Source organism: Myxine glutinosa, chromosome 5 (assembly GCF_964187855.1).
Source record: "Myxine glutinosa chromosome 5, kmMyxGlut1.1, whole genome shotgun sequence".
NCBI classification, from domain to species: domain Eukaryota; kingdom Metazoa; phylum Chordata; class Myxini; order Myxiniformes; family Myxinidae; genus Myxine; species Myxine glutinosa.
The window spans coordinates 34,689,274-34,701,875 of NC_136265.1; the positions used below are offsets into that span (position 1 = coordinate 34,689,274).

General features: G+C 39.4%; 1 protein-coding gene across 5 annotated transcripts in view; it reads left to right on the plus strand.

The window, feature by feature from the left end:
* The window catches only part of LOC137427718 (protein kinase C alpha type), a 133,162-nt gene that overhangs the window by 5,926 nt on the left and 114,634 nt on the right, over positions 1–12,602 (plus strand). The window lies entirely within an intron of this gene.

Consider the following 12,602-nt stretch of genomic DNA (forward strand, 5'->3'; position numbering starts at 1 on the left):
GTGACTTACTGACATACTCCAGTCACAGTGTTATCAAAACTAAGCCTTTGACGTTTTAATGCTGAATGGAGAAATTCAAATGTGACTGGTTGAGAGGGTCTGCATTGCTGTGCTTGTAACCGCCAGACCGTAAAATTTTTGCGTCATGGCAGCATGTTTCCAGCTTTCACAGGTTGAGTTTCAAATCCGCTGCAGGTATATTTCCCACCAAGTCCCATCGGCTGGCGCATCGGTGGCAGTCGCAAATCACGGATATCAAAGCAAGTTGAGACTAACCAGGACGTTGGGGAGATGCGGGTGAATGAGCGAAAAGGGGAACCTTTTAATCTCTACGGGATGGTGGCTTGGGTGGGGGTGAGGAGGAGGAGGAGGAGGAGGATGGGTTGAGAGACATAAGGAATACATCGGTGGGTGGGTGCTAAGGCAGGGGCTGCAGCATCGTATTCTAGCAGCAACGGAGGTGCTGCATCTCGGAGGGAGACAGACAATAAGCACATGGACACTCATCTTGCTGTTCACGTTGTGCCAGAGCATTACAAAGAACGGTATAAAAAGGACACCCTCCTGGTTTTTATTTTATTTTGGTTCACCTGAAAGATCAACATGAGATGAGGATCACTAACCAGTGATAGGAATAGATTTGTACTATTCTGGTGAAACAAAAACAAACGCACCTCATCAGATATTTTAATGGTGTCTGAAAGAGAAAATAAAATTTCTCAACTGCTGATACCTTTTGAAAGAATGGGCCATGAGGGATCTTTGACATTCCTTTCCTGGGAATTTAGAACCCAAAGGAGAGAAGGTCCGATAGATCGGAATGGCAATTGTGAAGAATGCGAGCCAGGTTGGCTTGGCGATCAATTGTGCATGTGAAGCCTGCGCGACGTCGCCCACACCCCAAGCATACCGATGAACTTGGTGCCATATTTCTCAGCTTCTCTCCCTGTCTCAATATTTGTCTGTCGTCTCCTGTTTGTTTCTCCCTCCACGTTAGTTTACCTTTGTCTCTGTCTTTGACTGCTGGCAAAGGTGCTTTTCTTTTGTCTGGCAGGATGGTTGAGAGGTAGCGCAGTCACCTTTAAGCAGTGTAGTCTGGACTTGATGGCTGATTCAACCATAAAATGGCACCTTAGTGCTTCACATATGATGTTGCATCACCAAGAGCTCCATCCCAGTGATGGATGCTAAGCCGGATGTCATGTCTGCTCCTATTAGTTGGTGGATTTTAAACATCCCCTGGTGGTTGCCATCACCCTTAAATTACAAATTCCCACCCAAATTAACCATCGGTCAAACATCCGGCCTGGCTAGTCCTTTCATGAAAGACCCTGAGCCAAAATTTCCCTTGGGCAGCCTGGCAAGGAGGTGTGAGTAATTGGGGCCATTAAAGTAGTTATAGAAAGGTGTTTTTGTTTTGCTGTCATGGGTTGCTGTTCAACTCCATTACTCTTACGCATCATCATGAGACACTGCCCATTTTGGGTGGGCATGGTGGTTTCACCTGTACAATTCACTTCTGTGTTTAATCTACTCAAGGGCTTGCACTCAAGCGACGAAGAAGAAGAATTTGTCATGATCTAACGAGTCCTTGGAAGGCAGCCACGACTTTTCAAGGCCTCTGAAATACATGTGACGTCATTTCTGTTTTGGCACCAATCACGAGGCCAGAAACACACACGTGATGTTCTATGCTTCACAGCCAATCACGGACAAGACGTGGCCTCCTCTACGGGAATACGGGACTTTATAAATGACGTATGAGTGTCACGAGGCGTTTTTCGGGACTTTCTAACTTTCCGCTGGACTACACTTTTAACCTGCCGTTGCTATCCCAAAACCTGTGTCAAATAGTCTTTCAACCATGATTTTCAGGATTTAAATGAATGGAAATTTCAAAATGGTTAACCAAACTGTAGTGTTCTTGGATGAAAATCAGGCTCATGGAAGTAAAGAAAACACGACAAATACCATTGGATGAGAGGTGTCGAGTTCCGACGATTTATTGTTGATACAAGCGAGAAGGCAGCCGTGGATAACAAACACACATGTGCACACACATGATTACGAATTTCTCCTGCTTTGTATTGAGGCTGCGGTTATGTCAGATCTAGGTTGTCACCCGCTGAACTTGCGTTCGGAAACTACCATTAAGTTGCCTGAACATTTCGGAGCACCTCGTCAGGCTAATTGCAACTCGGATCCAAGCACTTGTGCACACCGGTTGAGAGAACACACGAGGAACCTACGACATCAACCTGCAAAGGCCCAGCACAGGCAATCACAGGTCCACCCTGACCTCTCCACCTGTACTCGTGTGTTCATTTGGCATAATGCTGAAAGGAAGGGACTTCAACCACCTTACCATGGTCCATTTCTGGACATCTGACGTGCTGACAAGTTTTTCACCACCAACTTCAATGGAAAAATGACTGTGTCAGCATGGCTCAGCATTAGCTCCTCCACCAATAGGTGATTCAGCATTAGCTCCTCCACCAATAGGTGATAAACCTTCAGACGTGGAAAGCCTTCAGCATTAGCTCCTCCACCAATAGGTGATAAACAACAGATCTGGACACCAGGTACACTAACCGGCCAGATTTGTGAAAGTTTTTGTTGCAAGATGAAGGATGACATATTTTGGATAATGTCAGTTTTACAACTCAGACAGGACAGTACCTTCATTCAACACTACATATATTGGCATCGATCTCTCATCTTCATCATTTTATTCACCAGCGATCTAGGAAGGGGGCTCGTGGTAGTGTCTCCTGCCATCTGCTACTCCATCCCCATAGTCGTGTGACTGTTTTACCGTGAAGCGTTCATTCAACCGTTGTTACCCACCAATGGTTTTTCTTTCTGGGTGCTTTTTCCACACTTTGGCCTGGCTTAGGAAGGAGAAAAGGCGATATTCTTTTATTTCTGGGTCGATATTCGAGAGGGAATTGTATCACTTGGAACATCGGAAAGGACGGTGCTAGGAGGACGGAAGGACTCACGGACTCACGGCCTTGTGGGAGCTCAATTCTAGTTTCCACCAAATTGGAGTTGTACCCGGTGAAGTACGACTTCCCGAGATGTCTCTTACGCGACCTGGTTGTGCATTCTACTTTTTTGAAATTTTCACCATTCTTGTGCTCGCCAGAGATGTTCTTCTCTTACTCATGGACTTTCCACGTCATTCTTGAGGAGTTTTTTTTGAGGCCTTGGACTTTTTATCAATGACTTTTCGTAAATTATTTAGTTTTCTCAATACTGCTTGCCATTTGTTTCATATCGTGATTCTTGAGTGGAGTGTTTTATTATTAACTTGAAGCCAAATTGTCACGAGTGAACGTTTATTACCTCCGTCATCAAAGGTGGATGGATGGAGGTTATGTTTTCACCCCTGTCTGTCTATTTGTTTGTGAACAGGATATGTCAAAAAGTTGTGGACGGATTCAGACGAAAGTTGGTGAAGAGGTTGGGTATGTGACACGGAAGAAATGATTAGATTTTGGTGAAAATACATAACTGGATATTTCAAAAAGTTGTGGACAAATTTTGACAAAACTTGGTGGACCAGTTGGGTAAGTGACAAGAAGAAGCCGATTACACTTTGGTTCAGGTCCAAATACAGATTCGGCCTATCAGTGGAATAGAAACCATAAACTGTTCAACATGGCGGAGGTATGCGCTCTACCGAGTGCCCTTCTAGTTCCAACTGTTCTTTAATCCACCCAATAAATGGTGAGTAGGAATTGTATTTATCATCTCTGCAATTTCTACGAGATTCTTTGGTTAGATTGTATCTTTATTGTCTCTACTTTAAATACGAAAAGGCATTACCGAAGATGGTGTCCATGATGGTTTTTGATGAAAACTTTTGCAATCTCACATGATTATTGGCCACTGCCCCTATTGGGTGGTGATTTGTGTAACGAGTCGAGTGAAACTCGTCTTGATGTTTAAGAAAGCGGCTTCGAAGATGTCCGTCTGTCGAAAACCCTTGCAATTCTAGATGTAGACACCTTTCTCTGTTCTGTATCCGGGTGCAGTGTTAGTGCACATACCGTTGAGCTATCTGGTTTTGGGTTTGGTTCACGACATGACGATAGATTATATCAATTGATTCCGTGAAAGACTTGGCTAAAATCTTTCCCCTGTAAACCCACAAGAAGGTGGGAATAATTGGAAGCCGCTAAATGTTGTAGTCAGTCGTCTGTATTTGACAAGCATCTCAAATAAATTTCCAGGATTCTTCGAAAGGACGTAATTTCAAGCTAAGGCGAAACGACAAAAGTTTTGTGACTCTTTCTAGCAGTTTTGTAGCTTCTTGGCTTCAGTTTCTTCAACCCACAAACAGTTCCAGAAAATCCTTATTGATTTGTAATCAATCTTTCTTATTGGTTCAACCCACAGTGAAGATCGCTCCGGGGACCGTCTTGTCGTGATCCAAGGTCAAAACAACCACCCAGAGAGGCTACCCCGCAAGACGGGATACGTTCTGCCTAATTCATACTCGTACGCCACTTGGCAACCGCAAACTTTAAAAATAACCTTCCAGTCTTTACCCTTTACTATATTATCTGGTTTTATGTTTTTGCTCTATTGTGTTTCGAGACATATTCTTGCTGAATGGCGCTGTAGAAATGACGCTTGATTGAAGGTTTTCTTTTTGGCCTTTGGCATGAATTATGAAATGGTATCAATATTTTATTACTTGCAAATTTGAATATTATTAGCAAGTATATTCGTTTGTTTGTTTGTCTGAGTTGCCTACAGGTCACATTTTGACTGATCATATGAAATGTAATCAGCCGGTAGAGCTCGTCAAAATCTGGAAGCCTATTTTTAAGGTCAAAGGTCAAGGTCATGTTTCCTGACATCTTTTTTTTTTTTTTTAGGAAATGCCGAAGTTTAAGCTGATAGAGCTCGTCAAAAGCTAGAAGCCTTTTTTTAGGTCAAAAGGTCAAGGTCACAGCAAGGTCATGTTTCCTGACATCTTTTTTGAGTAAGGCCGAAACACAAACCGATAGAGCTCGTCAAAAGCTCGAAGCCTGTTGTTTTTGAGGTCATAAGTTCAAGGTCACAGCAAGGTCATGTTTCCAGACATCTTTTTTGAGAAAGGTCGAAACTTAAACTGATAGAGCTAGTCAAAAGCTAGAAGCCTGTTGTTTTTTAAGGTCAAAAGGTCAAGGTCACAGCAAGGTCATGTTTCCTGACATACTTTTTGCGACAATCAATGCTGAGACTTACTGTTTGCATTGCTACATCTCCTCGACCAGCACTTTAAAATCGGTGGTTGATCACTTCTGATCAGCCATTTTGTCAAGTGGTCAAATGTTTGGACCTCAAGGTCGAATTTCTAAAATCATCAATTTTTATTTGATCGACTTGAAATTTAAACAGCATTCACAGCTTCGGTCGCTGAATTGGTTCACCAAAAATAAGAATGATGGATTTAGCGGTTTTGACACGTCAACAGTTTCCATGACAACAATTTCTCCTCATATAATCATATTGGACTTTTTATAATTTTATCAAATTGAAACTTACACAGCTTATTTGCATGTGTAGTTCTCAGTATATGTGTAAAATGTAGTCAAATTAGTCAAAGGTCAAGGCCATCTTGGGAGGTCGGTGAAGGTTTTGAGGAGATGAGAGTAACAGATATGGAAGGAAAAGGGAATTCAGCAGAAGATATCACCCGTTTATTAGGAAATGTGGGAGAGGTCCATATTTTTTTGACCTTTTGCATAGCTAATATGCAGGTGGCCCACAAACACAGCTGAACAGGTGCATCACCTGCACAAAGGGTTGATTTAAAACTGATAAAGATTAGAGGGGATTGACGAAAAACAGTAGAGATGGAGCGAGACTGAAAGCACAAGCAAGATAATGGCCAGAGTCGGCTTGTTTGGAATTGGGAATCATATTTTACTTTATCCGTCAGAAATCGAATTCCTGAAAAATAAGCAAAATTAATATTGAAGATCGATGGCGCAATGTCTTGTATAGTGGATCTCTCTTTCTTTCTCTCTCCCTCCCTCTCTCCCTCCCTCTCTCCCTTCCCCCCCCCCCCCATTCCCCCTCCCCCCCTCTCCCCTCTCCTCTCTCCCCTCTCCCCTCTCCCTCTCCCCCTCCCCCTCTCCCCTCTCCCCCTCCCCCTCTCGCCCTCTTCTCCTCTCTCCCTCTCCCCTTCTCCCCCTCTCTCCCTCTTTCTCTCTCTCTCTCTCTCTCCCCTCTCCCCCCCTCTCCCCCCCTCTCTCCTCCTCTCGCCCTCTCTCCCTCTCTCCCCCTCTCCGCCTCTCCCCCTCTCCCCCTCTCCCCCTCTCCCCCCTCTCCACCTCTCCCCCTCCCCCCTCTCCCCCTCTCCTCCTCCCCCCCTTCCCCCCCTCCTCCTCCTCCCCCTCTCCCCCCCATTCTCCCCCTCTCCCCCCCACTCCCCCTCCCCCCCTCCCCCTCTCCCCCTCTACCGCTCTCCCCCTCTCATGTGCCATACTCGTCAGAGTGTCGGTGCTGCCAAAGCAGCCCCTGAGCAAGGGTTTCACTGGGTGGTTTGCCATTGCCTTCCGAGCAGTAGTTTGGTCAGGGATTTTGGAATTTGGCCATGGTGTGGGCGATATCTCACCTACTCTTCCTGAAGGACACAGTGGGGATATTTAACGTCCACTGATTAATGCCGGCAGACCGGTCGTCCGTTTAACGTCCATCCGAGGGACGGCACACACATTCATGAATCGCCCTGCTTGTAAAGCACCGGAATGACAGATGATAGCCGGGTCGGGATTCAAACCCAAGCTTGACAGCTTCGTGGTGAGTGGAGTGTGCATACCTGTTGGTCATCCTGACAGTCCCCTATAGTGGATACAGGCCTATTGTTTATGTCCCAACAATGATGTTGTGTTTTGGACCCATTTATATATTTATTATTTAACATAACTCAGGAGGTGTGCCCCTCAATTACCTTTATGAGACACTACTCGGAAAATTGTTTCTCTCCAAATTGGAAAGAAGGTTGGCCTCAGGATTTACCATCTATGGACTATCAAAATTACTCTTGACTGCCCAATTATTCCCACCTTCTTGTGGGGTTGGCTAGCACATGTTATCGGCCCAAATATCTCATAATTATTGGCTGCTTTTACTTGGCATTCGACTGAAGCTGCAGGAATTTGTCATTTAAAAATGAGGGTAAGAATAAGAATGGAGGATGATTGGAGAGCAAAAGGTGAGATGAGCGAGAGGAAAATGGAAAATTGGTGGGAGTGCGGTCGTATGGAGGTGGCGTCAGATTGGAGTAAGAGAAGGGAATGGGTGGGTCAAAAATTCTGCCCTTTTGCATAAATAATTATTTTGCTACATTCCTTTTGAAATAAAAGGTCATATTTGAAGCTTCTTCAAATGATCATGTCTGTGATGTGGCAAACACCCCAAGCGTAATAATTCACTTTGGATGTATTTTGAAGGAACAATATGAACAATTTCAAAAAGCCAGTGACTGTCGAGATGCCAATAATATTTGTGCTTTCTGTCTTTTCTGTAATATCTGTGAGACCTGCTCGGATAGCCAAGAGGTATGCACTTGCCCGCTTCTGGGCTGTCCACCCTGGGTTTGAATCACAACCCAGCTACAAACTGCCATCCTGGTGTTTGACAGGCAGAGCGATTCATCAATGTGTGCACTGTCCCTTGGATGGACTTTAACGCGTAGGGCCAATCTGCCAGTATTGATCATTGAAGATCTCACGACGTCTTTTTTAGCCCCTCCCGTGCACAGCAGGAGACGGGGTGTTGTCATGTCACTTCTGTGTGTCTGTCTGGGCCATAATTTTTTTACCATTTGAGCTATCATCAAATTTTCAACAAAGCTTTATTATGATATAATACGGCGAAGGCAAATTAATAATTTTGTTAAAAGGTCAAAGGTCAGCGCCATATAAAATCATCAATTTTCATCCAATTGACCTGAAATTTCAACTTACCATTTGAGTTTTGTCATCAAATTTTCAACAAGGCTTTATTATGAGAATATGGAGAAGGCAAATTAATAATTTTGTTAAAAGGTTAAATGTCAGCGTCACATAAAATCATCAATTTTCATCAAACTGACCTGAAATTTCAACTTACCATTTGAGTTTTGTCATCAAATTTTCAACAAAGCTTTATTATGAGAATATGGAGAAGGCAAATTAATAATTTGGTCAAAATGTCAGTGTCACATTATATCATCAATTTTTATCCATTTGTCTTGAAATTTTAAGAATTTGCATATTGTCAGAGTTAGTTCACCGATCAAAAGCTACAAGCTGATTCTTTTTTTTTAAATCAAAAGCTACAAGCTGATTCTTTTTTTTTAAATCAAAAGCTACAAGCTGATTCTTTTTTAAAATCAAAAGCTACAAGCTGATTCTTTTTTAAAATCAAAAGCTACAAGCTGATTCTTTTTTTTTAAATCAAAAGCTTCAAGCCGATTCTTTTTTTAAACCAAAAGCTACAAGCTGATTCTTTTTTTATATCAAAAGCTACAAGCTGATTCTTTTTTAAAACCAAAAGCTACAGGCTGATTCTTTTTTTTAAATCAAAAGCTACAAGCTGATTCTTTTTTAAAACCAAAAGCTACAAGCTGATTCTTTTTTAAAACCAAAAGCTACAAGCTGATTCTTTTTTTAATATCAAAAGCTACAAGCTGATTCTTTTTTAAAACCAAAAGCTACAAGCTGATTCTTTTTTAAAACCAAAAGCTACAAGCTGATTCTTTTTTTTAAATCAAAAGCTACAAGCTGATTCTTTTTTAAAACCAAAAGCTTCAAGCCGATTCTTTTTTTAAACCAAAAGCTACAAGCTGATTCTTTTTTTATATCAAAAGCTACAAGCTGATTCTTTTTTAAAACCAAAAGCTACAAGCTGATTCTTTTTTAAATCAAAAGCTACAAGCTGATTCTTTTTTTAAACCAAAAGCTACAAGCTGATTCTTTTTTTATATCAAAAGCTACAAGCTGATTCTTTTTTTAAATCAAAAGCTACAAGCTGATTCTTTTTTTAAATCAAAAGCTTCAAGCCGATTCTTTTTTTAAACCAAAAGCTACAAGCTGATTCTTTTTTTAAATCAAAAGCTACAAGCTGATTCTTTTTTTAAATCAAAAGCTACAAGCTGATTCTTTTTTAAAACCAAAAGCTACAAGCTGATTCTTTTTTTAAATCAAAAGCTACAAGCTGATTCTTTTTTAAAACCAAAAGCTACAAGCTGATTCTTTTTTTAAATCAAAAGCTACAAGCTGATTCTTTTTTTAAATCAAAAGCTACAAGCTGATTCTTTTTTTATATCAAAAGCTACGAGCTGATTCTTTTTTTAAATCAAAAGCTACAGGCTGATTCTTTTTTTAATATCAAAAGCTACAAGCTGATTCTTTTTTAAAACCAAAAGCTACAGGCTGATTCTTTTTTTTAAATCAAAAGCTACAAGCTGATTCTTTTTTAAAACCAAAAGCTACAAGCTGATTCTTTTTTAAAACCAAAAGCTACAAGCTGATTCTTTTTTTAATATCAAAAGCTACAAGCTGATTCTTTTTTAAAACCAAAAGCTACAAGCTGATTCTTTTTTAAAACCAAAAGCTACAAGCTGATTCTTTTTTTTAAATCAAAAGCTACAAGCTGATTCTTTTTTAAAACCAAAAGCTACAAGCTGATTCTTTTTTAAAACCAAAAGCTACAAGCTGATTCTTTTTTTAATATCAAAAGCTACAAGCTGATTCTTTTTTAAAACCAAAAGCTACAAGCTGATTCTTTTTTAAATCAAAAGCTACGAGCTGATTCTTTTTTAAAACCAAAAGCTACAGGCTGATTCTTTTTTTAATATCAAAAGCTACAAGCTGATTCTTTTTTAAAACCAAAAGCTGCAAGCTGATTCTTTTTTTAAATCAAAAGCTACAAGGTGATTCTTTTTTAAAACCAAAAGCTACAAGCTGATTCTTTTTTTAAATCAAAAGCTACCAGCTGATTCTTTTCTTTTTTATATCAAAAGCTACAAGCTGATTCTTTTTTAAAATCAAAAGCTACAAGCTGATTCTTTTTTAAAATCAAAAGCTACAAGCTGATTCTTTTTTTAAATCAAAAGCTACAAGCTGATTCTTTTTTTTATATCAAAAGCTACAAGCTGATTCTTTTTTTATATCAAAAGCTACAAGCTGATTCTTTTTTAAAATCAAAAGCTACAAGCTGATTCTTTTTTAAAATCAAAAGCTACAAGCTGATTCTTTTTTAAAATCAAAAGCTACAAGCTGATTCTTTTTTAAAATCAAAAGCTACAAGCTGATTCTTTTTTTAAACCAAAAGCTACAAGCTGATTCTTTTTTTTTAATCAAAAGCTACAAGCTGATTCTTTTTTTAAATCAAAAGCTACAGGCTGATTCTTTTTTAAAATCAAAAGCTACAAGCTGATTCTTTTTTAAAATCAAAAGCTACAAGCTGATTCTTTTTTTAAACCAAAAGCTACAAGCTGATTCTTTTTTTTAATCAAAAGCTACAAGCTGATTCTTTTTTTAAATCAAAAGCTACAGGCTGATTCTTTTTTAAAATCAAAAGCTACAGGCTGATTCTTTTTTAAAATCAAAAGCTACAAGCTGATTCTTTTTTAAAATCAAAAGCTACAAGCTGATTCTTTTTTTAAACCAAAAGCTACAAGCTGATTCTTTTTTTTAATCAAAAGCTACAAGCTGATTCTTTTTTTATATCAAAAGCTACAAGCTGATTCTTTTTTTAAATCAAAAGCTACAAGCTGATTCTTTTTTTAAAATCAAAAGCTACAGGCTGATTCTTTTTTTTAATCAAAAGCTACAAGCTGATTCTTTTTTAAAATCAAAAGCTACAAGCTGATTCTTTTTTTATATCAAAAGCTACAGGCTGATTCTTTTTTTTAATCAAAAGCTACAAGCTGATTCTTTTTTTATATCAAAAGCTACAAGCTGATTCTTTTTTTAAATCAAAAGCTACAAGCTGATTCTTTTTTTTAAATCAAAAGCTACAGGCTGATTCTTTTTTTTAATCAAAAGCTACAAGCTGATTCTTTTTTAAAATCAAAAGCTACAAGCTGATTCTTTTTTTAAATCAAAAGCTACAGGCTGATTCTTTTTTTTAATCAAAAGCTACAAGCTGATTCTTTTTTTATATCAAAAGCTACAGGCTGATTCTTTTTTTAAATCAAAAGCTACAAGCTGATTCTTTTTTTTAAATCAAAAGCTACAGGCTGATTCTTTTTTTTAATCAAAAGCTACAAGCTGATTGTTTTTTAAAATCAAAAGCTACAAGCTGATTCTTTTTTTAAATCAAAAGCTACAAGCTGATTCTTTTTTTAAATAAAAAATTCAAAGGTAAAGGTTGCGTAAAATCGCCAATTTTCACCCGATTGATCTGACATTTAAAGAATTTGCATATTGGGTCACTGAATTGGTTCACGAATCAAAAGCTACAAGCTAATTATTATTTTTTTGATCTAAAGGTCAAGGCTGCATAAAATCATAATTGTTTTTTAACCCTTTTCATTTTTTGAGCATACAGAAGAAGAAGAAGATGATGAATGAATACAAACAGACGCGGATGAGCTTTGCATTTTCACATGCTTTCTAGTTGTTGTTTTTATTTATTTATTTTTAATTTTTTTTTGTCTTCTCAGCGGGTCGGCGACTTATTCCCGGCACACTGAACCAATTAAAAATACCTGTACTATCTGACTACAGGAAACAAGGCACAACCCTTGCAGCAGAGGCTGCTTCAGTTACACCGACGCTCTGGCAAGACTATCTAGGGGACGAATACCTGCGAGACTGAATTTGTATGCTCAAGGCTTTTGAACTTGGACTCGGCTTCTTGAGACCTGGACTGCATCATTAAAATCCTTGTGATCCTCTCCATCAGAACTGTTTTCAGGCAGTTCCAAATTCGATGGACAAGAGGTTCATTTTGTCCTCTGCCGCTTCCTTCTTTAATGGAGGTTTTGCGGAAGGAAAACGGTCCATTGCAGGCACAAGATGAAAGGTTATTGGGAAGGTATGCAAATTTTTCCTCGAGCAGGAGCTTCGAACAGTCGGTAGTATAACCAGGTGAGGGAAACGATGATGAGTCTCCCAACTTGCCTTCAGCCCGTTCCGATCGATTTTGGCATCGAGCTCCCACGACACATTACCCGTGTGCATTCTTGGATATTTTCATTGATTTCTTTGTTTTATTGTTTGTTTTTTTGACAGTGATGAAATGCTCATGCAGGATGTTTACATTTGTCGACAGTAGGACAAGGACACTTTGAGACAATGGACTTGGACAAACCAACTGGGTGTGTTGCATTCGAACCCGGGATCGCCGCACGATAAGCCGCACGCTCGGATTGGGAACACCAAAAAAGTTTTGTTGAAATTGGTAATTTATTATATGACACATACTAAGATTGATCCTTTCCATTTCATTCACCTGTTTCCCCATCCTCATGCCTGCTTGGAATCCATATTTTCCAGTGAACGGTTAATCTGCTCATTATCCTAAAGATATTCAGGGGTTGTAACATAACAGTCTTTGCTGGCCTTTCTTCTTCTTCCTGCTTCTTCTTTTTCTTTATCTCTTCTACT